The sequence below is a fragment of the Glycine max genome, chromosome 15 (assembly GCF_000004515.6).
Source record: "Glycine max cultivar Williams 82 chromosome 15, Glycine_max_v4.0, whole genome shotgun sequence".
In the NCBI taxonomy this organism is placed as follows: domain Eukaryota; kingdom Viridiplantae; phylum Streptophyta; class Magnoliopsida; order Fabales; family Fabaceae; genus Glycine; species Glycine max.
Genome location: NC_038251.2, coordinates 29,358,388 through 29,381,154, shown reverse-complemented (window position 1 = coordinate 29,381,154; position 22,767 = coordinate 29,358,388). Strand labels below are relative to the sequence as shown.

Below are 22,767 nucleotides of genomic sequence, written 5' to 3'. Positions count from 1 at the left end.
CCAACTCTAACTAAGACATCCTCTATGAAACCAGCAGGATAGGCAACACTTCTATTAGCTAAATGAATTACCACATCAGTTGACTGCAAAGGACCAAGAGATAGAGAATTAAAAATAGACAGAGGCATAACACTAACAGAAGCTCCTAAATCTAGCATGGCATTGTTAAACTTATTGTTCCCTATAATACAAGGTATGCTGAATGTACATGGATCTTTGCATTTTTCAGGGATTTGGGGAACAAATTTACCAATCAATGCATAGACATTTCTGCCCATGCTAATTCTTTCACTTCCTTTAAGCTTCCGCTTATGAGTGCACAACTCTTTCAAGAATTTAGCATATCTTGGAATTTGCTTTATTGCACCTAGCAGAGGTATGTTTACCTCTACTTTTCTAAATGTTTCCAAGATCTCCTTCTCTACCTCTTCCATTTTTTTGTTGGAAATTGCTCTTGGAGGGAATGGAAGAGGGATATGCTGCTTCTGTAAATCAGAATTACTAGTGGAAGATTCACTTGCATAGAAATTGTTAGGTAACTTACTCTTTAAATTTTTGTCATCATCTTTTTCTGGAGTAGAGTGAAGTTGGGCAGGTTCATTTGCGGATGAGGAAGATGTTGTTGGTTAAGGTCCTTGGCACTGCTTTCTTGACCTCAACATAATGGCACTCACATTTTTGGGATTTTGGACAGATTGAGAAGGTAATCTGTCAGAATTCTGGGACTATTGTTGATTTAACTGTGTAGCCAATTGTCCCATCTGATTAGTTAAGCTCTGAATGGAGGCTCTGGTCTCTTGTTGAAACTGCATGTTTTGCATAGTCATTTGCCTCACAAGTTCTTCAAGGGAAGGTTACGGAGGAGCCTCAACTGTTTGCTGTTTCTGAGGCTGTTGCTGTTGGATTGGTGGAGGAACATATGGTCTGCTTGGGCCAGCATCATTTTGAAAATAAGGCTGTTGTTATTGTTGCTGCTGTTGTGAAGGATTCGACCATCTAAGGTCGGGATGATTCCTCTACCCGGGATTGTACCTGTTGCTGGAGAGGTCATAATTGTTCTGTTGTGGCTGATTTTGCTGCTGAGGTTGAGGAGGTCTATTGTAGATGTTTGCAACATAAGTTTCAGGCTGTTCAATTGTTTCAGATTGTTGCACAAAAGGGCAAAGGTCTGTGTGGTGGTCGACAAAGGAGCATAAACCACAGAGTCTGGCGACAGGTGTAGATTTTTTAATCATGGCCAGTTGGATTACCAGGTTAACCAAGGCATCTAGTTTACCTTCAAGCTTCTTAGTCTCAACTGATGAAGATGAATTCGTGGTTACTTCATGCACTCCTCTAATGACAATAGCATCATTTCTGGCACTAAATTGTTGGGAGTTTGAAGCCATCTTCTTAATTAGATTTCTGGCTTCAGTAGGGGTCATGTCTCCAAGGGCTCCATCACTGGCAGCATCTATCATACTTCTCTCCATGTTACTGAGTCCTTCATAAAAATATTGGAGAAGAAGCTGCTCAGAAATTTGGTGGTGAGGGCAACTGGCACATGGTTTTTTAAATCTCTCCCAGTATTCATATAGGCTTTCTCCACTGAGTTGCCTAATGCCTGAAATATCCTTTCTGATGGTCATGATCCTGAAAGCAGGGAAATGTTTTTTCTAAGAATACTCTCTTGAGGTCATCCCAGCTCGTGATGGACCTTGGAGCAAGGTAATATAGCGAGTCCTTTGCCACTCCCTCTAAAGAATGAGGAAAAGCCTTCAGAAATATGTGATCCTCCTGGACATCTGGGGGTTTCATGGTGGAGCAGACAATATGGAATTCTTTCAGATGTTTGTTCGGGTCTTCACCTACAAGGCCATGAAACTTTGGAAGCAAATGGATCAGTCCAGTTTTAAGAACTTATGGGACATCCTCATCAGGGTATTGGATGCACAAGCTTTCGTAGGTGAAATCAGGTGCAGCCATTTCCCTTAAAGTCATCTCACGGGGTGGAGGTTGTGCCATGTTCTCAGAATGTTCAAAACTATAATGCTCAAAATCAGGATGATCAAAATTACCAACCACAGAATGCTCTGACTCACCAATAACAGAATGCTCAGGATGCTCAAAAGGTACAAAATGATGCCTAACTAATCTATGAAATGTCCTATCTATCTCAGGATCAAAGGGTTGTAAGTCAGATGGATTGCCTCTAGTCATACACTACATTCAGCATGCACAACTAGTTGCCTTCTTATGCAAGTAACAGTGTAGGTTTGAACTACATCTACCCTCAAATAATATCCAAATGACTTGAAATGTTGTGACAAACCTTACAAAATCATGAAAAGATAGCACAAAAATTTTCAGACAAAAATTCAAAGTCTAACTATGGAAAATACCTAAGGAAAGTTTAGAAAAATAAAACAATAAAACTTGAAAAATAAAACAAACGATTTTGGCTAGCTAGAGACCTCAACCAGCCTTCGGTGGGCTGCCACGTATGGGAAATTTTTTCTACCCCAAATACATATATAATAATAGTCATTCTGATACCCGGAGCAATATAATAATAGCCGTTTGAAGTTTTGCTAAACATAAGTTCTCAAATTTTTTTGAATCTCTCAAATCTAGCAACACCAAGTGTTCCTGGTATTTTTCACACAAAATATGAGTTAAAAGAACCTACCTCACCAAAATTCAGCCAAAAATAACAACCCTAACTATCAAAACAAAAATCGCCAATTAAATTGTCAGCAACAGTCACTAATTCAGTCACTAATGGATTTGTATTACTACTCTGTTTTCCAGGTCAATAAAAGTGGTCACTAAATCCATCGCAAAACACTATTCACAGCAAAACACAAAAACTAAAACAGGGGAAGCGCTAAACAGAAAAAACTAAAACAAAACACCACACTAAACAAAATAACAAGACACTAACACAACACTAACACGAAAGCATAAAACAACTAAACATAAAACACAAATCACTAGCTATTATGAACCTTTGGACACTGCTCCCCGACAATGGCGCCAAATTTGATCGAGGTCGTACCCGAATCAAATAAACATTAAAAGTGCAGTATCTAGGAAGTGATCCTAGGTCGTCTCCCAACGAGCAATGGTCAACCAAACGTTCATAATAGATAGTAGGAAAATAGTAATGAATTGGGGGGGGGGGGGTTGTTTGCTTTTGTAAATTAAACATCGAATAGATGTGAATTAGAAAATATCAGAATTAAAACAAGTTGCTTTCCCTTGATTCACAAGAAAGTCTCTTATCCTAGGTTACGAGAGTTTATCCTTTATCAGTTCAACCACTTAATCCAACCCTAAATTAAATTACTAAGTTAAATTTAACATAAGGCATTCATTTGTGATTAAGCAACACATACACCAATTAATCATGAACGATCATTAAGCATGAACATAAATTAAGCGCAGAGACAATTAATCAAGCACTAAGCATGCATGAATTAATAGCAACAAATACAGAGTAATTGGTGAAGAAGAAAAACTGATCAGAATTTAATAGTAATAATAGAACCTCAAAGAGTGTTGTGCTTGATCCTCAAGAGAAAACAATGCTAGAGACTTAGCCTTCCATTAATCAATAGAAAACAAAATTGTAATAGAAACGAAGAAAACTAGAATTATTCTCCAAAACAAAAAAGAAACTAAAACAAATTGAGAGTAGCACTCTAAAACTAAAATGAAAAAGAGAGAGAGGAGAGGAGAGAGAGAAGAGCCTAAACTAGAACCTTGGTGCTGTTATATAGTTTTCAATCCCAAAGCTTACAAATTTGTTTTAAATCCAAGCCCATAAATAAAATAATATCTAGATAAGATAAGATAAGATCTAGATGAAACAATAGCTAGATGAGATCAAATCTAAATAATATCTAGATAAGATAAAATTTGGTAGAATAAAATAGTCTGCTCTCTTCAAGTCCAAGCTCAATTCTGGATTCAAGCCCAATTGCTTATAATTCTCCTGAAGTTAAATTAAAAACACAAAATTAATCCAGTAGGTCCAAATGATAAAACTGCATAATTAATTTGACAATTAAGGCTAATCAATAATTAAAATGGTGACAAAAAGGGTTAAGAAATATGAGAAAATGATGACAATGTTGGATCGAGTGGCCTCATAATAATTAAGAAGGGGGTTGAAATAATTATTCCTAAACCTTTACTAATTAAAAATTTACTCTTCTAAGGCTTTTACTATGTTGTTAAGTGAATAAGGAGTAGAAGAGAAACTTAACCAAAAGTAAAAGCGGAAATTAAAATGCACAGCAGAAAGTAAAAGAGTAGGGAAGAAGGAGACAAACACACAAGAGTTTTTATACTGGTTCGACAACAACCCGTGCCTAGATCCAGTCCCCAAGCGACCTGCGGTCCTTGAGATTTATTTTCCAACCTTGTAAAAATCCTTTTACAAGCAAAGATCCACAAGGGATGTACCCTCCCTTGTTCTCTTTGAACAACCTAGTGGATGTACCCTCCATTAGAACTAATCCACAAGAGATGTACCCTTTCTTGTTCTCAGTCAAACCCAAGTAGATGTACCCTCTACTTGTACCACAAAGGATGTACCCTCCAATGTGTTAAGACAAAGATCTCAGGCGGTTAAACCTTTGAAACTTTGTGAATGGGGATACAAAAGAATTCTCAGGTGGTTAGTCCTTTGAAATCTTTTGTATATGGGAAAGGGAAGAATGAAAAGAATTCTCAGACTGTGTCATTTTGAATTCTTTGACAAGGGAGAAGGGAGACTCAAAAGAATTCAGGAGGTTAGTCCTTCGTTCTTTTGGAAAAGGGAGAAGAGAGACACAAAAAGAATTCAGGCGGTTAGTCCTTGGCGAATTCTTTTTGGCAAAGAGAGAAAAGATGAAAAGAATGAATAGCACAAGTTTTCAAGGTTTAGAAAACCAGAAAACTTTGGAAAGCTTTTGGCACAAAGAAGAAGAAGAAGTTCAAAGAGATTCAAGGATTGTAATGAATTGATTGAATTGTTAGAAAGATTGATTGAAAATGCAAAACAAAGCCTTGCTTTTATAAACTCTTCATGTCTGGTCAAGAGGACCATTTAGAAGAGTTATAACTTATAGAAAAACTTAAAACCAATTTGAAAAAGTCAAAAGCCATTTGAAGAGTTACATCTTTTGATTTATTCAGAAACAATCACTGGTAATCGATTACCAAATCAGTGTAATCGATTACACAAAGCTTTTATGTGAAAGGATGTGACTCTTCACATTTGAATTTGAATTTCAACGTTCAAAGGCACTGGTAATCTATTACCAAAACATTGTAATCGATTACAGCTTTTTGAAATCAATTGGAACATTGTAAATTCATTTGAAAACTTTTTCAAATTCATTTTGTTACTGGTAATCGATTACAACAATCTGGTAATCGATTACCAGAGCGTAAAAACTCTTTGGTAAACATGTTTTTGAGAAAAATCCATGTGCTACTCAGTTTTTGAAAAAACCTTTTCATACTTATCTTGATTAAGTCTTCTCTTGATTCTTGAATCTTGATCTTGATTCTTGAAGCTTGATCCTTGAATCTTAATTCTTGAATTCAAATTTCCTCTTGAATCTTGAAGTGTTCTTCATTCTATCTTGAACATCTTGAACTCATTCTTTGATTGACCTTTGAGCTTTTTGTCATCACCTTTGTCATCATCTTTGTTATCATCAACACATCTTTCAAATCAATCTTGATTCATCATGAAGCTTTGCTTCTACAATCTCCCCCTTTTTGATGATGACAACTTCTGAAATCAAGAAACACACACACACACACACACACTTTTTCCTAGTCGATCACTCACATAAATTTCCATTCTCCCACTTTGTTTTTGAATTTATACTTCTCTTAAAATTAAGTTGATTACTCATGCGTGTTCTTGATTTAATTCCTATTTCTCTCCCTCTTTGGCATCAACAAAAAGCCAAAGTGCGTAACAAATTAAAAACATACAAATATAACTAAGCATCCATACAACATCCATGGAAAAATATCAACCAAGTCATGAAGCAAGAACCATGAAGTAAACAATCATGAATAGATTAACTATAAAATCCACATAGTCAAATAACATACTTAATATTTGTTCAAACATACCTTGCAAATAAGGAAATAGTAAATTGTTCAAATATCATAATAATATAGATTATTTGGATAAATCACTGACATCTATTATTCCTAATTCTCTTCTAATGTTGTAGAAGGTATCTTTACTTAGTGGTTTTGTAAAGATGTATGCAAGTTGATTTTTAGTATCTACAAATTCTAACACCACATCATCTTTTAGAACATGATCTCTAATAAAATGATGTCTAATTTCTATATGCTTAGTTCTAGAGTGAAGAACTAGATTTTTAGATATGTTTATGCCACTTGTGTTATCAAATTTTATGGGAATGTGATCTAATACTATTCCATAGTCAGATTGTTGTTGCTTCATCCACAAAATCTGTGCACAACAACTACCAGCAGAAATATATTCTGCTTCTGCTGTGGATAAAGCTACACTATTTTGTTTCTTGCTATTCCAAGAAACAAGTGCAGACCCTATGAATTGACATGTACCACTAGTACTTTTCCTATCTGTTTTTGATCCAGCAAAATCTGAATCTGAGTATCCTACTAGGTTGCATAAAGAATTCTTAGGGTACCATAATCCTAAACTAACTATTCCTAATAAATATCTTATGATTCATTTTACTGCCATTAAATGTGAAAACTTTGGATCTGATTGAAATCTTGCACACATGCATACACTAAACACAATATCTGGCCTACTTGCAGATAAGTAAAGTAGAGATCCAATCATACCTCTATATTGCTTTGGATCAACCGGTTGACCGGTGACCGAGGCCGTACCCGAATAAAATAAACATGAAAATGCAGTAACTAGGAAGTGATCCTAGGTCATTTCCCAACGAGCAAAGATAAATCAAATGTTCATAATACACTTGCAGTAACAGTAACGATTGAGGGGGTTGTTTGTTTTGTGATTTAAAGGACAGAACAAGTAAACTGGAATACGAAACTACTAATATTAAAAATGGGTTGTTTCCTCTTATTCATAAGCCATTCTCTTATCATGGGTTATGGAGAATTCGTTCCTAACAATTAACCACTTAATCCAACCCTATTTCAATTTACTAAGCGAAAATCAACTTAGGGTTGTCAATACGTGATTAGGCAACACATACACCAGTTAGCCCTTCGTCCATTAAGCATGAACGCAAGTTAGGCTCATAGGCAATTAATCGAACACGAAGCGTGCACTGATTAATGTTCACGAATTTGGGTTAACTGGTGAAGGGGAAACTTCCAGGAACCCACATTATAAACGAAACCTCAAAGAGAGTTGGACTTCGTCCTCAAAAGGAAACAACACCAGAAAATCTAGCCTTCCATAGATTCAAACAGAAAACGCAAATGAAACTAAAAGCAGAAACGTAAATGAAGCAGAAATGTAAATGAAAGTAGAAGAAGAAACAAGAACGAAATTGTTATTAGAAGCAGAAAATGGAAAATTGCATTAAGAACCAAATAGTAGCATTCAACCAGAAAAACGTAAAACCTAACTAAAGCTCTGAATAATGAATAACATAACAGAATAGCCTTGCATGAATCCCAAAGCTTCTATTTAAAAAGAGTCACTCAAAGTCACTGGGCCCTATTACAATACTCTGGCCCAAAATGAAATAAACATTGAACCACATAAAATAAAATTGCAATCTCCTAATTAGAAATTAACTAAGGTAAGCACTGCTTTATTTTCCCTCTTCAAGTCCACAACAAAAATCCGGATTAAGCCCAATGTTTCATTAATTCCTGAAATTAGATTAAAAACATCAAATTAGCTAAATGAGCCCAAATAATAAAACTGCCTAATTAATTGACAATTAAGACCAATCAGTAATTAAAATGGTGCTAAAAGGGTTTAGAAAATAGAAGAAAATGATGGCACATCAAAACCCCCCATACTTAGCCTTTTGCACTCCTGGGCAAAATGAAACAAAGAACAAAATCCAAGGATATCAAAGAGAGACAAACGAAAACATTCACATATTTCTCAATGAACATCAAGGAATGAAAGGAATGGGTAACATCTAACATAAGGAGATCCGAAAAGTCAAGACATCCGTGAAAATCATCCAAGCAACCCAATCATGGAATAATAGTTAATCCTCTCAAGAATGAAAAGTGATAAAGCCTCACAAGATATACACTCATTCTCTCAAGTGTCTAGGCTACTATTTACCCTCAAAGCACCCATGAAAACAAACACCACATAAACTTGGCAAGATTCTAAAATTGACAATCAACCCATAAACACAAGCACATGAGGATCAAAAGGGCTTTTAAGGTTGTAATGGGGCCAAGGACAAGGTATGGAAAAATATGGAATAAGTGGCTGAATCCCAAAGGAATAGAGGAGCAATCGGGAATAAGTGCATATTAAGAAAAAAATAAGAAAATAAAAAGAAGTAAAGATAAAATTTAAACATAAAGAGTAGAACCAAGAGTCTCATCATTCTTTTGTCATTTAAGATCTTATTCACTCAACTTTATTGCTTTTCTTTTTCTTTTTCGATATTTTTTTATTTTTTTTTTATTTTTTTTAACGTACGTAGCCTTTGAGAAACAACATCTCATTCAACATGTCCAACATTTAACCAATCTACAATGTACATCAAGTATGGCCCAAAATACATCATGAAGCATAGCCAACAAAACATGTTATCCAATGAAACAAAAACCCCCACACTTATTCCCAAAACAATTTCAAAGCTCCAAAATTCCTTAAGGATATGGTGATATCATGGTTTTTCATTTAAGGCTTGTAGTGAGCTTCAAAACAAAGAAAGGGAAACAAGGCTCAAAAGGGCTATCAAAGGAATTAATTCAAGGTAAGTCCATTTGGCTAGAAGCTTATGAGAACAAAATTGCCTCAATCATTTCCAAATATGCATGTGAATTAGGAAGCATCAACAAGAATCAAGCCAAGGCTATTGTGCAAGCAATCAATGGGGCAAAACACACCAAATGATTATGATGATGGGTGGCTCAAATTCTCACAAAGGTAAACTCATCACTTTCAAATTGAGCTTTCGAAACTATCATGACATGTAGAGGAGAATCAAGGATTTCAAGTCACAAAATGTCAAGAACTTTTATTTTCAAAACAATTACCCATTTCTTGAACATATCCTATAATTCAAAGAAAAACATGCAAAGTCGTACATGCACACAGAATTGACCCAAAATATTAAACTAAAAATCCGACGAAACTAACAACATTAACAAATTAACACAACTAACAAATTAACAAAACCAACAAAACTAGCAAAAAACCAAAGAACACTCCCCCCCCCCCCCATACTTAAACAACACATTGTCCTCAATGTAGCACAATTAAAAGATTAAAAACAATTAAATCATCCAATAGAATTGGACAAGTGTAATAAAAGCAAAGAAGGAGATAGGAAAAGAAAAACTCCCTAAGTCATGGTGGAGGAAGAGTAGGGTGGAGTAAGGAAGTCTCTTCCACCACTGCGTCCACTAAAGAAGGGTTCGTGAGGAATGACTTAAGTCGATGTCCATTGACCTTGAAGCTCTTGTTTGTGGAGTCGCTTTTGATCTCAATTGTACCATAAGGAAAAACATTAGTAACAACAAAAGGACCAATCCACTTAGACCTCAACTTACCACTCATGAGTCCAAGCCTAGAATTATACAATAACACTTTTTGCCCAACTATGAAGTCCTTCTTAACTATCATGCTATCATGGAACTTCTTGGTCTTTTCTTTGTAGAACTTGGCATTCTTGTAGGCTTCTAGGCGGATTTCATCTAACTCACTCAGTTGCAACTTTCTTTCGTCACCAGCTTGATCCATAGAGAAGTTGTAAGTCTTCACTGCCCAATATGCTTTGTGCTCAATTTCCACTGGAAGATGACATGCCTTTCCAAAGACAACCCGATAAGGAGACATTCCTATGGGTGCTTTGTAGGCAGTCCGATGTGCCCAGAGAGCATCATCAAGCCTGGTACTCCAATCTTTCCTGCTTGGCTGAACAATCTTCTCTAAAATTCTCTTGATCTCCCTGTTAGAAATTTCTGCCTGTCCATTGGTCTAAGGGTGGTATGGTGTGGATACCCTGTGTACCACTCCGTACTTTTAAGCAGGGCATGCATTGTTCTGTTGCAAAATGGGTTCCTTGATCACTAACAATTGCTTTAGGTACTCCATACCTGCAAAACAGATTAGACCTGACAAAATCTGCAACAACTTTAGCATCATTAGTTCTAGTGGGCTTGGCTTCCACCCATTTTGAAACATAGTCAACTGCAAGGAGAATTTAAACATAACCAAAAGAGACGACAAAAGGGCCCATGAAATCTATACCCCAGACATCAAACACCTCACAGAATAGCATAGGTTGCTGAGGCATTTGTTGTCGCCATGTAAGTGTATTTCCTGTTCTCTGACACTGCTCACAAGTGCTGCAGATCTTCCACGCATCTTTTCCTGATCCTTAGGAGCAATAGTAATTTGCATATAACCAAAAAAACCATCAAGGAAACAGTAGTGAAATTTACCTGCCAGGCGTTCAAGCATCTGGTCAATGAATGGCAAGGGAAAATGGTCCTTTTTGGTAACCTGGTTCAGCCTCCTATAGTCAATGCAGACTCTCCAACTGTTCTGCACCCGACTAGGAATCAGCTCCTCCTTCTCATTTTTTATCACTGTGAGGCCGGTCTTCTTCGAGACTACCTGGACGGGACTCACCCATTGGCTATCGGAGATAGGATAAATGATTCCAGCTTGCAAAAGCTTGGTTATCTCATTCTTCACTACATCAAGAATCACCGGGTTGAGTCTTCTCTGTGGTTGTCTTACTGGTTTAGCTCCAGCCTCTAAGTTTATTTGATGCATACATGTGGATGGGCTAATACCAGGAATGTCCGCCAGGGTACAGCCTATAGCCTTCTTATACTTCTTGAGAATAGACAACAACTTCTCTTCTTACTCATCAGCAAGGGAGGCAGATATAATCACTGGAAAACTTTTGCTATCATCCAAGTAAGCATATTTTAAATTTGATGGCAGAGGCTTCAATTCTGGTGTGTTCGGCTGGATAGTGGTAGAAGAAGATGGTTTCTTAGCCTGTACCTCATAAAGAAAGTCAGAGGTATGTGTACTTCCTGGAACATGGTTAGTCCTATCTGACTCTATAAAATCAATCTCGAGAGGTAAAACACCACCACCAGACATGCAATTAATATCACTTTCAGATTCACTCTCAACATCAAATTCAGACATATGACCAAGTACAATTTCAGACTCAATGCATGAAGAGTGAGAGGCATGAAGATTAGAGTAAAGATCAGTCATGTATTCATCAACAACATGATCAAGTATTTCAGCATGACATACAGAAAGATCTTCAGATGGGTATTTCATAGCATCCAAAATATTAAAATGAAGAGTTATATCACCAAACTCCATGGATAGTGTGCCTGCACAAACATCTATCTTAGTTCTAGCAGCTTTCATAAAGTGTCTACCTAAAATGATGGGAACTGATCCTTGAGAAAATCCATCTTCCATATTCAAAATATAAAAATCAACAGGGAAAATCAGTTCACCAACCCTAACTAAGACATCTTCTATGAAACCAACAGGGTAGGCAACACTTCTATTAGCTAAATGAATTACCATATCAGTTGACTGCAAGGGACCTAGAGATAGAGAATTAAAAATAGACAGAGGCATAACACTAACAGAAGCTCCTAAATCTAGCATGGCATTGTCAAACTTACTATTCCCTATAATACAAGGTATGCTGAATGTATCTGGATCTTTACATTTTTCAGGAATTTGGGGAACAGATTTACCAATCAGTGCAGAGACATTTCTGCCCATGCTAATTCATTCACTTCCTTTAAGCTTCGGCTTATCAGTGCACAACTCCTTCAAGAATGTAGCATATCTTGGAATTTGCTTTATTGCATCCAGCAGAGGTATGTTTACCTCTACTTTTCTAAATGTTTCCAAGATCTCTTTCTCTGACTCTTCCATTTTTTGTTGGAAACTGCTCTTGGAGGGAATGGAAGAGGAGGGATGTGCTACTTCTGCAAATCAGAATTACCAGTGGAAGATTCACATGCACAGAAATTGTTAGGTAAATTTTTGTCATCACCTTTTTCTGGAGTAGAGTGAAGTTTAGCAGGTTCATTTGCAGATGAGGAAGGTGCTACAGGTTGTGGTCCTTGACACTGCTTTCCCAACCTCAATGAAATGGCACTGACATTTTTGGGATTTTGGACAGATTGAGAAGGCAGCTTGTCAGAATTCTGGGACTGTTGTTGATTTAATTGTGTAGCCAATTGTCCCATTTGATTAGTTAAGCTCTGAATGGAGGCTCTGGTCTCTTGTTGAAACTACATGTTCTGCATGGTCATTTGCCTCACAAGTTCATCGAGGGAAGGTTGCGAAGGAGCCTCAATTGTTGGCTGTTTCTGGGGCTAATGCTATTGTTGGATTTGTGGAGGAATGTATGGTCTGCTTGGGCCATCAGCATTTTGGAAGGAAGGAGCAGGCTGCTGTTGTTGTTGCTGAGGGCTAGACCATCTGAGATTAGGGTGATTCCTCCATTCAGGGTGGTATCTGTTGCTGGAGTGGTCATAATTGTTCTATTGTTGTTGATTTTGCTGTTGAGGTTGAGGAGGTCTATTGTAAATGTTTGCAGCATAAGCTTCGGGCTGCTCAATTGCTCCAGGTTGCTGCATGGAAGGGCAAAGGTCTGTATGGTGGTCAGCAGAGAAGCACAAACCACAAACTCTTGCGACAGGTACAAATTTCTGATTCAAGGCCAGCTGGGTTACCAAGATAACCAATGCATCTAGTTTTCCTTCTAGCTTCTTAGTTTCGGATGATGCAAATGAGTTTGTAGCTACCTCATACACTCCTCTAATGACTTTAGCATCATTTCTGGCGCTAAACTGCTGGGAGTTGGAAGCCATCTTCTCAATTAAATTTCTGGCTTCAACAGGAGTCATGTCTCCAAGGGCTCCACCACTGGCAGCATCCATCATACTTCTCTCCATATTACTGAGTCCTTCATAAAATATTGGAGAAGAAGCTACTCCGAAATCTGATGGTGAGGGCAACTGGCACATAGTTTTTTAAATCTCTCCTAGTATTTATACAAGCTCTCTCCACTGAGTTGTCTAATACCTGAGATATCTTTCCTGATGGTTGTGGTCTTGGAAGCAGGGAAATTTTTTTCTAAGAATACTCTCATAAGGTCATCCCAGCTAGTGATGGACCTTGGAGCAAGGTAATACAACCAGTCCTTTGCCACTCCCTCTAAAGAATGAGGAAAAGCCTTCAGAAGTATGTGATCCTCTTGGACATCTGGGGGTTTCATGGTGGAGCAGACAATATGAAATTCCTTCAAATGTTTGTGCGGGTCTTCACCTGCAAGGCCATGAAACTTTGGAAGCAAATGAATCAGTCCAGTTTTAAGAACATATGGGACATCCTTATCAGGGTATTGGATGCACAAGCTTTCGTAGGTGAAATCAAGTGCAGCCATTTCCCTTAGAGTCCTCTCACGAGGTGGAGTTTGTGCCATGTTCTTAGAATGTTCAAAATCAAAATTCTTAGAATCAGAATGCTCAAAATTATAATGCTCAAAATCAGGATGTTCAAAATCACCAATAACAGAATGCACAGATTCACCAGTAATGGAATGCTCAGGATGATCAAAAGGTATAAAATGATGCCTAACTAATCTATGAAATGTCCTATCTATCTCAGGATCAAAGGGTTGTAAGTCAGATGGATTGCCTCTAGTCATACGCTACATTCAGCATGCACAACTAGCTGCCTTGTCATGTAAATAAAGGTGTAGGTTTGAACTACAGCTACCCTCAAATGATATCCAAATAACTTGAAATTTTGTGAGAAACCTAATAAAATGATGAGAAGATAGCACAAAAAATTTCAGGCAAAAATTCAAAGTCTAACTATGGAAGATAAAAATGGTAGGTTAAGAAAAATAAGTGAATAAAACTTGAAAAATAAAAAACTTTTGAAAGAATCACTATTTTTGGACGATGGAGACCTCAGGCAGCCTATGATAGGCTTCCACGGCGTAGGAAATTTTTTTCTACCCCAAATACATATATAATAATTGCGATTCTGATAACCGGAGCAAAAGTTATGGCCGTTTGAAGTTTTGACAAACACATAATTTGCTACTTTTTTGGAACTTTCAAATCTGACCAAACTAAAGGCTCTAGCTATTTTTCCCACAAAATATGGATTGAAAGAAGTTTCCACAAAAAAATTCAGCCAAAAATAACAACCCTAGCTACTACAACAAAAAATCCAAAATAATTCAGCATGGGTGGTCGCTAAAATCCGTCGCTACATGATTTCTAATACTACTCTGTTTTGCCGCAAGCAAAAGTGGTCGCTAAGTCCGTCACAAAACTCTATTCACAGCAAAACACCCAAAACTGAAACAGGGGAAGCGCTTAATAGGAAAACTGAAATAGGGGAAGCGCTTAATAGGAAAACTGAAACAGAACACACACTAAACAAAATACTAGGATATTAAACAACACTAACACACATACTAACACAATACTAACAATCAAACATAAAACACGAAAGACTTAAACACTAACATGACACTAGCTATTATGAACCTTTGGACACTGCTTCCCGGCAATGGCGCCAAATTTGATCGAGGCCGTACCCGAATCAAATAAACATGAAAATGCAGTAACTAGGAAGTGATCCTAGGTCGTTTCCCAACGAGCAATGTTAAACCAAATGTTCATAATACACTTGCAGTAACAGTAACGATTGGGGGGGGGGGGTTGTTTGCTTTGTGATTTAAAGGACAGAACAAGTAAACTGGAATACGAAACTACTAATATTAAAAATGGGTTGTTTCCTCTGATTCAGAAGCCATTCTCTTATCCTGGGTTATGCACAATTCGTTCCTAACAGTTAACCACTTAATCCAACCCTATTTCAATTTACTAAGCGAAAATCAACTTAGGGTTGTCAATACGTGATTAGGCAACACATACACCAGTTAGCCCTTCGTCCATTAAGCATGAAAGCAAGTTAGGCTCATAGGCAATTAATCGAACACGAAGCGTGCACTGATTAATGTTCACGAATTTGGGTTAACTGGTGAAGGGGAAACTGCGAGGAAGCCACATTATAAACGAAACCTCAAAGAGAGTTGAACTTCGTCCTCAAAAGGAAACAACACCAGAAAATCTAGCCTTCCATAGATTCAAACAGAAAACGCAAATGAAACTAAAAGCATAAACGTAAATGAAGCAGAAACGTAAATGAAAGTAGAAGAAGAAACAAGAACGAAATTGTTATTAGCAGCAGAAAATGGAAAATTGCATTAAGAACCAAACAGTATCATTCAAGCAAAAAAACGTAAAACCTAAACAAAGCTCTGAATAATGAATAACATAATAGAATAGCCTTGCACGAATCCCAAGGCTTCTATTTAAAAAGAGTCACTCAAAGTCACTGGGCCCTATTACATTACTCTGGCCCAAAATGAAATATACACTGAACCACATAAAATAAAATTGTGAAATTTCCTAATTAGAAATTAACTAAGGTAAGCGCTGCTTTATTTGCCCTCTTCAAGTCCACAACCAAAATCCGAATTAAGCCCAATGTTTCATTAATTCCTGAAATTAGATTAAAAACATCAAATTAGCTAAATGAGTGCAAATAATAAAACTGTCTAATTAATTGACAATTAAGACCAATCAGTAATTAAAATGGTGCTAAAAGGGTTTAGAAAATAGAAGAAAATGATGGCATATCAACCGGATTCATCTTTGTCAAGATAACAACTTGTATTCATAGGAGTAGCCAAGTGTTTTGAGTTTTCCATTCCAAATCTCTTAATGAGTTCTTTGCAATACTTTGCTTGATTGACAAAGATCCCGTCATTTGTTTGTTTGATTTGTAGTCGAAGAAAATAATTTAACTAACCCATAATGGACATCTCAAACTCACTTTGCATATCAATAGAAAACTCCTTGCACAAAAATTCATTAGTAGATCCAAAAATTATATCATCAACATAAATTTGTACCAACAGGATATCATTATCTTTCTTTTTTATGAATAAGGTGGTATCTACTTTCCCTCTAGTAAAATTCTTCTCTAATAGGAATTTACTTAATCTTTCATACCAAGCCCTAGGTGCTTGTTTTAAACCATAAAGTGCCTTCTTTAATCTATAGACATGGTCTAGTTTCTGTGAGTCTTCAAACCCAGGAGGTTGTTCCGCATATACCTCCTCCTGAATTAGACCATTTAAGAAAACACTCTTGACATCCATTTGATATAATTTAAAATTCATAACAGATGCATATGCTAATAACATCCTAATGGCTTCTAATCTAGCTACAGGTGCAGAAGTTTCTTCATAGTCTACACCTTCTTCTTGGTTATATCCTTTTTCTACAAGTCTAGCATTATTCCTACTTACTATACCATTTTCATCCAATTTATTTCTAAATACCCACTTAGTTCCTATGATTGGATAATCTGAAGGTTTTTCTACTAATTCCTGTCGCAACGTGCCCTTTTGCGGGCGTGCGAGGCAAGGCTCATGGGTGCGCTTTCCAAAGGAGGAAAGATGCGCGGAGTCGCCACCAACGTTTATTTGTGGAAAACATCGGAATAACCGAAGGAAACCGGTCAAAAAGAAAATTCTAAGTTCAGGAGTTGTATTTAAGTTTGAGGAAGGTATTAGCACATCTCACGTTTGTCTCAAAGGGCAACAGCCTATTTTTAGAATTTGTGGAAATTGTGTTACCTTAACTTTTATTTCTTTTTATTTTTTGAGGTCGACAAAAGCGGGGCTTTTGCTCCTACGTACCCTCCATCGAAGAGGAAATCAGACTTACGCAGTTCTTTCTTTAAAGGTGAATCAAGCGATTCTTTTACTTGAAAGGTGATCACTTAAAAGTGTTGGGCCTTTAAAAATGATTCATTTAACTTGGTAAGAAAAAGCTTAGATAAAACTTTCAAATCCTTTTTTAGTGATTTTTTTTGGTGGAGGAGCTTGACTTGGCGAATTGATTTTAGCCTTAGTTGCGCTTTAGTTATTAGTCAATTCAATTAAGAATGAGAAATCCCAAAGAGAAAACGTCCGATTGATTTTTGTGCTTCATTTTACTAAATGATATTTTTTGATTATTATATTATTATTTTACCTCTTTTTTGATTTCCAACGTGGTTACGGCACGACCGAACGGTCGGAATTCATTTTAACCGAAATTAACGGATGATACAATTCAAATGATCGGTGGAAATTTATTTTATTTTTTGATTAGGTGAGAAATGACTTAAATAAATGACTGAAGCACGTCAAAAGGGGGTATAGAAAGCGAATGAAAACGAGAATAAAAATACATGAAACAAAATGTGGACCACCACGGGTACATAGAATGAATTGAAAAGCTCGGTTTGGGGTACTTACTAGTTGAAGACTGAAGAAAACGAAGAACGAACGATGAATGTCAAAGAACGGTTGAAAATCTTCGCGTAATTACTCACGGAAACGTTACGGAAGCGCCTCGGCTTGGATTTTCTTCACGGAAAAAATTTTCCTCAGCAATTTCGAGAGAATAAGAAGTGCCAAGAAGGCTGAAACCCTTCCCTCTTCACTCCTCCCCCTATTTATAGCAAAATAGGGGAGGCGCTTGCCACCCAGCTCGCCCAGGCAAGCAAGGTTGCTTCCTCCAGAAGCAACAACCTTCTAGAGGAAGAATCTGGAAGGCCCAAGTGGGCCTGATTGCTATTTGTACCCCCCATTTTTACTAAATGCACCCCCTTTACCTTTTCTGGTAATTATTTTTCCGTAACGTTACAAAACTTTACGAATTTCGTAACGATACTTATTTTCCTTCCGCAAGGTTACGAATCCTTACGGATTATGTATTTACTCTTTTTTAGCTTTCGAAGAAGTTACGAAAGCTCACGGATTGCAAAAAATACCTCCTTTCGATTTCCATCACATTACGGAATTTTCACGGATCGCGTAAGCCTGCTTCCTTTTGATTTTCGGCACGTCTCGGGACTTCACATATTGTGCAACAAAGGGTGCCAAGTATCTCTAAGCGGCCAATCAAAGGTTGTATATCATCAAATAATAATCCCCAGACGAAATTAGGGTATGACAGTTGCCCCTCTTTACTTACCTCTCATTGGAGATAAGAGGAAAGCAAAGATAAGACACTGATTTCGTCTGTCCTCCCCTTTCCGTGATGACGACTCTCGTCTCTACTCCTTCTTTTTTTTTCTGCACAACACAAAAAAAAATACAAACAACAACAAGAACAATGAATATAATATACATATACACATATACACATGTTTGGCGAAGGAACCGATCCGGAAAATAACAGAAAAACATATTTCCCAATCACCAGAGGCTCTGCGCTTGATAACAGAGGACACATGAACAGCGCTAGGTGATAACATTCATGGGTTTCTGAATAAGATTGGAGAATGGAGAATTGGCAAACAGCGCTACGCAATAACTTCGCGGGGCTCCAGACTCGAAGGTGGAGGATGCATGAACAGCGCTAGGCAATAACATTCATAGGGCTCCGAAAAAAAAGTGGAGAATGGAGAATTGGCGAACAACGCTACACAATAACTTCGCGGGGTTCCAGACTCGAAGGTGAAGGATGCATGAACAGCGCTAGGCGATAACATTCATGGGGCTCCGAAAAAAAAGTGGAGAATGGAGAATTCGCGAACAGCGCTACGCAATAACTTCGCGGGGCTCCAGACTCGTTGGTGGAGGATGCATGAACAACGCTAGGCAATAAATGCATGGGGCTCCAAAAAAAGTGGAGAATGGAGAATTGGCGAACAACGCTACGCAATAACTTCACGGGGCTCCAGACTCGAAGGTGGAGCACACATGAACAACGCTAGGCAATAAATTCATGGGGCTCCGAAAAAAGTGGAGAATGGAGAATTGGCGAACAGCGCTACGCAATAACTTCGCGGGACTCCAGACTCGTTGGTGGAGGATGCATGAACAGAGCTAGGCAATAAATTCATGGGGCTCCGAAAAAAGTGGAGAATGGAGAATTGGCGAACAGCGCTACGCAATAGCTTCGCGGGGCTCCAAACTCGAAGGTGGAGGACACATGAACAGCGCTAGGCAATAAATTCATGGGGCTCCGAAAAAAGTGGAGAATGGAGAATTGGCGAACAATGCTACGCAATAACTTCACGGGGCTCCAGACTCGAAGGTGGAGGACACATGAATAGCGCTAGGCAATAAATTCATGGGGCTCCGAAAAAAAATGGAGAATGGAGAATTGGCGAACAGCGCTACGCAATAACTTCGCGGGGCTCCAGACTCGTTGGTGGAGGATGCATGAACAACGCTAGGCAATAAATTCATGGGGCTCCGAAAAAAAGTTTGTTGGCTGGACCGAACGGTCCACCGGGTTTTTCCACCTAAAAGGAAAACATGCTTTTTGCAAAGAAAAATAAATCATTCGCGAGAGCACCATATCTTAGAGAAACAATATACTTTTGCCAAGGGTAATCTTCCTTGTGACCGAAATTAAGGGCAGGATGTCAACATTTAGCTTTAAAATGAACATGCGGGGGAAACATCGGGCTAAGCTGAAAATAAATCACTCATAGTGTATAAAACTCACACAGGCAAGTGTTTTATCCTATTCCGAAACCATAACTGCACCATGACTTTATTTTGCACACGATTTCCTATCGAATCAAAGATCAAACATACGATCACGGACCAATAGGATTTTCTCGAGGGTAGTGTTTTTGGAGAGGAAGTTGTGTGTTTCGGTCTTTTCCTCTTTGTTCATGTGGGGTGGGATATCGCCAGTCGAGAATGACTTTGAATGGCAATTTGAAAGGAAGAGACACCAAAAATGGGTTTTCCTTTGCCGATAATTTATCTGGTCGTAAGATTTTCCATTCCCTTTCTTTCATTGATCCAGAATTATTCTGTTTGCCTCCGCTCTTTTCCATTTTCACTTCCCTTCGACCTTCGACCGTGAATCCTTCCTTTTCTTTTTTATTGTTCTTTTCTTTATTTTCATCCTTTTCTTTTTCTTTCTTTCCATTTATTCCTTTTCTTTCTTTTCACTACTCCTTCCCCATCCTTTTGTTTGGGAAATCAGGTTTTAGCATTCTATTTGCTCTCCCTTGAGGAGATTCCGTTGTCCTTTGCTTCGGGGGAAAGAATGAGGATTCTTTTTTATAGGCCAAGGTTCAAAAAGGTCTAAGGTTGTGTTTCAATGGGGTCTTTTATCGTGGGAACCCAATCTTGATATCTGGGGCGAAACAAATTTGGGTGTCAAGGTGTCGATTTCGGGCCGAACTTCCATATTATTCCATAAGGCACGCGTGACAATGATGATTTGAAAACAACGTGCAAAATTAGTCATGGCTACAGCCAGGTGGGCACTCCAGCATCCCGTTTATGGCATTGTGATACTACGGTTGGGAATTTACACAAACAGACCCAATGTTTCCAAATTATGTTCTCCCATTAGTTCAATGAATTCATCCATTCTTATCTCGGTTTATTCCAGAAAATAAACTCTTAGCATCAGTCCCTTGTTTCCAGAAGATATGTTTGCTCTCTACGAATGATTTATGCTTCCTAACTATAACATGTCGACCTTCGAGGTCTTCCTTTCTTTTTCCTTTTTGAATTTTTTATATTCACAAAATTATACACCTATGGTCCTCTATGAAGAAATTCTCTTTGTATATCTACACTCTTATGCATGACAAACTCTTTTGTATATGCATTGGAATTCTCTCTCTTCACGTCACACGGTCAAACCCTATTTACATTCAAAGATCTTTTTCGTTTTTCTCCAACGCACACTTATGGTTCATACAAAAGTTTCTTTATATATACTCGTTCACACACACAAGAATCCCTCTACACGTATTTTTTATAAAAAAAACCCTTATATGCGCATTTTCCTTTTTCTTTATATACGCAGACATTTTATTCACTACACTTCTCTCTTTTTTTATCATGATTTTGGTTCATTTTATTTTTAGGACAACGTCCCTAAATGAAAAAATTCTACGCGATTCCGGAATTTCAACAAACACTATTGACAACAACGAAGTAAACACTAACGTAACAGTTCAAACGATATGTATGTACAAAACAAAAGTAAGTCAAAACAAAACAAACGTTAGTCCCTCAGTTAAACAAAAGATAGCACACAAATGATAAATGATGGAATATACGAATTTGGGGATCCACGATCATGTGGCTCCGCATGCCCCCAAACTCTTGGGTCATGGTAACAAATGGTGGGGTGGTCGACAAAAGCAGGGCTTTTGCTCCTACGTATCCTCAATTTGTGATGAGGAACTCAGACCTACATAGTTCTTGCTAACTGTGAGACTAAAAATAGTCTCGGTGTTTTCTTCACTAAAATGCGAACATGCTTTAGTAAAGAGACAAAACTTCCAACTGATCAGAGCAACATATGCTTTTTTTGATGAAAAATGATGTGTCTATCGGGGAAGAAGAGTATGCTGATGAAATTTTCTCATAACCGTAAATCAGATTTTGGATGTTAGCATTTCGTTTCTAAACGACCATTTAGAGGAAACACTGGGTCCAACAAAAATAGGAGAAAATCACTCAAAGTGTATCAATCTCACACAGGTAAGTGTTTTATCCTAATTCCAAACCATAGATATGTCATGACTTGATTTTGCAAATCATTTCCTATCAAATCAAAGATTACATGCGTGATCATGGATCAATAGGACTTATTTTGGGAATGGTTTTTAGGTGGGGAATTTGGCTTTGAGTGTTTTTACCTTTTCCTTTTCTGTTTTTGTTAGTGCGTGGCGAGAAAGTCGCTAGCGCACAAGATTTTGTCGGCAATCAAAGGGAGAGGACCACTTTAGGTCATGGTTTCCTTTTTCTTGTTTACTTGGTGACAATTCTGTATTGTTCAGATATTGTCTGGTCCAAAGACCTTTCAGGATGTTTCTTCTGTTTTCTTCCGATCCTTGATCGGGAATTTTCTTTCCTTTTTTTTTTTTGCTTTCTCCTACTCTCTCCTACTCTTTGATTGGGAATTTTTCTTTTCTTTTTTTGTTGTTGTTGTTTTCCGAGGGCAAGGATTGACATTCTCACCCTGGGTCAAGGTTTATGATAAGTTGGGATTTTGGCTAAAGGCTTGTAGAACGACTGGTCATGATATATGTCAGGGTTTGGCCAGCGGTTCGGGGATAAAGGGTATGATACACATGCAACAATGATGATTAGGAAATTTTATGCAAAACTGGTCATGCATGCACCCATGTGGACACTGAAGCATAAAGTTTTTATGGCCATGTGACACTAGGGCTCAAGACTCATTTTCCCTACTTTAAGTCAACCCAGTATACACATTCACTCTTCAGGTGTATACACTCTTCAGGTGTATACACATTTTGGGCGTTCAGAAAATTTTCACAGCATTCACTCTTCAGGTGTATACACATTTTTTTTTCAAAAACTGGTTAAGATCAGTAAAATCTTTCAAAGAAAAGTTGGAAATTATCTTTTTTTCATAAGCATGTTGTTTTTTAGCTAGACAACTTTTTTTATTATTTTTTCTTCCTCTTTATTCTTTTCTTGCTCACTCTCTTTTTGC

At 37.6% G+C, this 22,767-nt stretch overlaps 2 non-coding genes across 2 annotated transcripts; both read left to right on the top strand.

Annotated features, from left to right (window-relative positions):
• The first annotated feature begins 1,518 nt into the window (after window positions 1-1,518).
• On the top strand, window positions 1,519-1,625 carry LOC112999639 (small nucleolar RNA R71). Its single transcript, XR_003264850.1, has one exon. It is a non-coding gene; the product is annotated as a small nucleolar RNA R71 (small nucleolar RNA).
• An 11,548-nt stretch (window positions 1,626-13,173) lies between these two features.
• Window positions 13,174-13,280, top strand: LOC112999695 (small nucleolar RNA R71). Its single transcript, XR_003264904.1, has one exon. It is a non-coding gene; the product is annotated as a small nucleolar RNA R71 (small nucleolar RNA).
• The last annotated feature ends 9,487 nt before the right edge of the window (window positions 13,281-22,767 follow it).